This window comes from Mastomys coucha, unplaced genomic scaffold (genome assembly GCF_008632895.1).
Source record: "Mastomys coucha isolate ucsf_1 unplaced genomic scaffold, UCSF_Mcou_1 pScaffold12, whole genome shotgun sequence".
Lineage (NCBI taxonomy): Eukaryota > Metazoa > Chordata > Mammalia > Rodentia > Muridae > Mastomys > Mastomys coucha.
Genome location: NW_022196894.1, coordinates 20,355,815 through 20,360,680, shown reverse-complemented (window position 1 = coordinate 20,360,680; position 4,866 = coordinate 20,355,815). Strand labels below are relative to the sequence as shown.

Here is a 4,866-nt window from a genome sequence, read left to right as displayed (position 1 = left end):
AGAGCCCCTTTCTGCCTAGCTAGAGTGATCCCAACCATGTATGCCTGCAGAGGAGAAATGATCACCAATCTACTGCCACTGGGTCAAGACTGTCAGAAATGTCCTTCTGGATGGGATCAATGACAATGGACATTGTCTAGAGACACGGAGTTCCTAGAAAACAGAGAACTTGTTGACTTATTTTTATGTTTATATATGTTTTTTCTTTGCTTTGTTTGGAATATTTAGGCAGCCCAGACCACTAGGTTTCTAGGTTAAGGAAAGTAAACAGCCAGAGGACATTGTATTTTTCAAGTCCTGTCCTCTACCTCGATGTCAGCTGGTTTCTCGCAGCCACCAACCAGCACTCTGACCAAAGCCCTGCCAGCCAGGAGTGCCCTGATCATGCACAGAGGTTCCCACCGAACGCTCGGCATCTGTGGGTGTGCGAGTGGGCGCGCAGCACGTGTTTATATGTGTGCACCCGTGTGTTTGTGGGGGGCGCGTGTGTCTGCGCGCGCGGGTGTGTGGCGGGGGCGGGCACTGCGCCCGGGAGGCAGGGCTCCGCAGCGAGAGTGGCAGCTGGACTTGCGATGCTGCGAGGGACAGGGTGCAGAGCCGCAGTGCCGTAGCGGGGAAGCGGAGGCAGCCTCCCCTTCCAGCCGCGGAGGCGGAAGACCCTGGGGCGCCAACCCTGGTGGCTGCCTGATGTCTCCGCCCCAGAGAGGGCTGCACTGGGAGAACGCCCGGGCGCCCGCTTCGGTCCCCTTCTGTCTCTCGGTTCCTCTTTCCTCCCAAGTAAGGGAATAAGCGGCTAGGAGGGAGCGCCCCCGGCAAGCGCGCAACCAAGTGTTGCATGGTGAGGTAAGACCGCGGCCGCGAACCAGGGGTCACCAGTTTGGGGGGACCCGGCAGCAACTTGGAGAGCCAGGGCAAAGCAAGAGTGGGTCCCGCGGCCGAGAAAGGAGCTGCAGACGAGGCCCCTGCGCCCATCCTGACAGCGCCACCTGCCACAAACCCTGGCCAGAGGGGATGCGCCAGTGGACTGTGCAGGGTGGGGCCCCCTCCCTGTGTGGTCAGTGCAGAAAGCAAAGGTGTGCAGAGGACAAGCGGCCTTGCTTCGGGCAATTTGCTGAAGCAACTGGTCAAATGTCATCCTTTCTTACGTTGGCTCCGAGGTATCCAAAGCGCGGCACAGGGAACCCGAGGGCTTCGGGGAGCAGAGAATGTCTTTCTGCTTCCTGGCCGCCAGAGCCTCTGACAGTGTTCTGAGACTTTGGGACACTCCAAGTTCAAAGCCTCTAGGGTGGTGGGTTTAGAGAGAAGCTGAAGAGAATACAGACACCTTGGCAAATAAAAGGGGCAGCGTCATGGGAACCTAAAACTGGCCAGTTGCTTTTGGGTCACAAGACCCGTCTGTGTTGGTATCGCCATAGGGGAACATCTAGAATCACCTGTGGGGCTGTGGGGCTGTGGGGCTGTGGGACTGTGGGGCTGTGGGACTGAGAATTCAACCAGATCCCCACACACATATCTCCTGATGTCCCTTTTCTCAGAACTAGTGAACTAGAATTTGAGGAGGGGGCTGTGGAGTTCCTAAAAGCCCTACAGGTGATTCTGGGGCCCTGCCTCCATCCTTGCCGCCGCGCGGACAGGGAAGAAAAGCGCCAGATGCAAGCAAGCAGTCCTGCTGTGCAATTCTGGGTAGCTGGGTAGTGGGGAGACCCCTCCCTCAGTCTCCGGGGGTGTCGGGAGGGTCTGCTGAGGGGCGAGGTGACTTGTGACTGAACCACAGTGGCGTTCAGGAGTGCCGGGTAGACCTGCGGCTCACTAGTCCAGGCTGCTAGGTTATCGGTAGTGCCTCATTAGCATACGATGACCTCCCAGTGGGGAGGAGAACCTAGGAGAGCTGTTTATCACGCTTTCGGTTCAGAGACTTAGGGGACGCATCATAGATCTAGAGATGTACAACGACCACCTCCAAACATAATGAAGGACAGTAGTCAGGCACAAGACTAGAAACTGCCCATCTGGTCTGGATGGGGAACATCGACTTTGTTATCTTGGTGCCTGGGATTCAGTGTTCATAAAACGCAGCTCCAGGATCCACTTGCTGGAGCACAAGGTATCCCCACAGTCAACAAAGGACTGAAGGAGTGACATTGACTCACAGGGCAAACATCAGAAACCAAATGCACATACACACACACACACACACACACACAGAGAGAGAGAGAGAGAGAGAGAGAGAGACAGAGAGAGACAGAGAGAGACAGAGAGAGACAGAGAGAGACAGAGAGAGACAGAAAGAGACAGAGAGAGACAGAGACAGAGAGAGACAGAGAGAGACTGTTTACAGCTGTACCCTTCTCAGTCTATGGGTATCCCCTAACATGGGAAGGTGCTTATTGCTTAAAGGGTTGTATTTGCCAGAAATTCCACTTTGAATATAAATTATACTCATTAAATAAAACAGCTGCAACTAAGCTAATTTCCTGTGGTGCTTCTGGTCTGATCTAAGCACCACCCCACCCCCCATCCCTTTAAGATGTAACTCCAGCCACCTAGGCATTACTGTTTCTGGGAAAGATCTGGGGGTGGGAAGTGTGTGTGTTTGTGTGTCTCATGTCTGTGTGTATATATGTCCCATGTTTCTGTGTGTATGTACATACCCCACGCCTGTGTGTGTATGTTCGATATCTGTGTATATGTATTCTATTCTTCTCTCTATGTACATGCCTCCCCATGTGTATACATGTTTATACATGGAGTGTATGTGCATGTGGGTGCATGCAAGCACATGTGTACACACAAGAGAGGGAGGGAGAGAGAGAGGGTGGGGGAGAGATCCTCTATGACTTTCCACCTTATTTTTAGAGACAGGGTCTCGCTAAACACAGAGCTGACTGATTCAGCCAGACTGGCTGGGCATGAAGCCTGGGAACCCTCCTATCTCTGCCTCCTTGGTGCTGAACCACAGCTGCCTTACCCTGCTTGGTACATGGGTGTGAGGACTGGAACTCAGATCTCCATGCCCAAGCCGTAGACATTTTACCGATGAGCCACCTCCCCAGCCTCCATTCACTTGATATTTTTACATAGTCTTTTGTTCAGATCAACCAAAATTATGAGGGAAAAAGTAAACATCAGAGCAGCTTGGAATGTAGAGTCTCCTCCTATGGAAGGAGAAACTGCTATAAACATCTACTCCAGCTTTGCCACTGCCCACTGGACACCTCACCAACAAGTTATCAAGGATGCACCCCCACCCCCACCCTCCCTGCCCGCATGGCCTATCCTTCCTAAGGACCCAGCAGTTGTGAGACTTTGTGTCTGCCAAGGCTGGCCCCAACTCCTCCCCTCGAATGGAAAGAGGAAGTGCTGTTTCATTGTGGGTAACATTCTTTTTTTAAAAATATCATATTGCATTACAACATTATGATATACTCCTAATATAATAGTGGTTCCTGCTCATTGCAGAAAATTTAGGAAGTTAAAAGTAAGAAAAAAATTATATTGCCCAAGATTCCTACCACCCAGATCCCACATTTTTAATACATTGACATATTTCTCTTCTGTCTATTTTTATACCTTGAAATCATATGCTCCATAGAGGGCTAGCATTTGTAGGTAACCTAATAAATGTACTTTGCATGGTTTTAATCATTTTATCTTCATTATGTCATTGAGTCCTAGGAAGTCCCTCTGAGATAGGTGTTATTATTATCAACCCCATTTTTCTAGGATGGCACAGGTGACTTGCTCCGGTGGCAGAGCTGCAGTGCCAGTCCAAGCTCGCTGACTCTGGGGTCCGGTTGCTGTTACTCCTCTCACCAACATCACTTCCTAGCTGGATATTACTGTACCATTAGCTATCTAAGTTGTGTGCTCTCTTCAGCAACCTCAAATAAGTCCGGGCAAAATCTACCCTGCTCATTTCCGGTTCCTTCTTTCGAGTAGATTCCCAGAAGGAGAATCACCAAGCCAGAGGGCATGACTAATTGGAGGTTCCTTATAGGTACACAAGAAGTCACGGTTCCCTATAGATACAAAAGAGCTCCACTGACTTACACTTCTATTTCCCGGGAGGCAGCTCTACCCCAGTCTAAGTAGGTAACTCTTAGCTACTCAAGAATTGTCCAGAATGTCACAGGACAAAGCCACAGACGTGACCATCCCCAGCCTGGTGGGAGAAGCCACACATACCATCTAATTTATACCCTCAAATATGGGTGTGGAAACCATTTCAAATAAGGCTATAATTATTAATTTCTGTTGTTTTCTGAAACAAGGTCTCACTAAAGTAGACTAGTCTAGCCTCAAATTTCCAGCAATCCTTCTGCTTCAGCCTCCTAAGTGATAGGTTTGCAGGCCTCTACACCCAAGGTTAGCTTTAAAACTGTATCTATTTTTACATGAATGACTGTGGGCTATGCTATTCTTTGGCTAGGTATCATGTATTAACTTGGAGGATATCAAACTATTGTATAAAATATATGAATGTACATAATATCCCATATCTTCACATGACGATTAAGTCATCTTCACCTTTATAAAGATACATCACCATCACAAACAGGTTCAATAGGCTTCTGTTAGCCTCTTATATTCTTCATAGTCTGGCCAGATACACAGAGCTATTTGTTTATATCAAGTATTAGATTATCACAACAAAACCAACAGTATTTAAAAGTAACAAAGCATGTCTAATCAAACAACAGCCACACAGCCCAGAAAAAAAATCCCATGAAAATAACTCCAGATAAGATAATCTTTAGGAGGTTATGGACTGGTGAGATGCTCATCAGAAAAGCACTTGCCATGCTCATGCAAAAAATGGAGACTAAGTTTAGATCACACCTTCAACATAAAAAAAAAAAAAAGAGG

The 4,866-nt window shown here is 48.8% G+C and overlaps 1 protein-coding gene across 2 annotated transcripts in view; it reads left to right on the top strand.

Annotated features, from left to right (window-relative positions):
* Positions 1-559: 559 nt before the first annotated feature.
* The window catches only part of Dgkg (diacylglycerol kinase gamma), a 187,292-nt gene continuing 182,985 nt past the window's right edge, over positions 560-4,866 (top strand). For both annotated transcript variants that reach the window (XM_031363514.1, XM_031363513.1), the window contains exon 1: positions 560-843. The gene's annotated coding sequence lies outside the window, so the exon portion shown is untranslated. The remainder of the gene's footprint in view (positions 844-4,866) is intronic.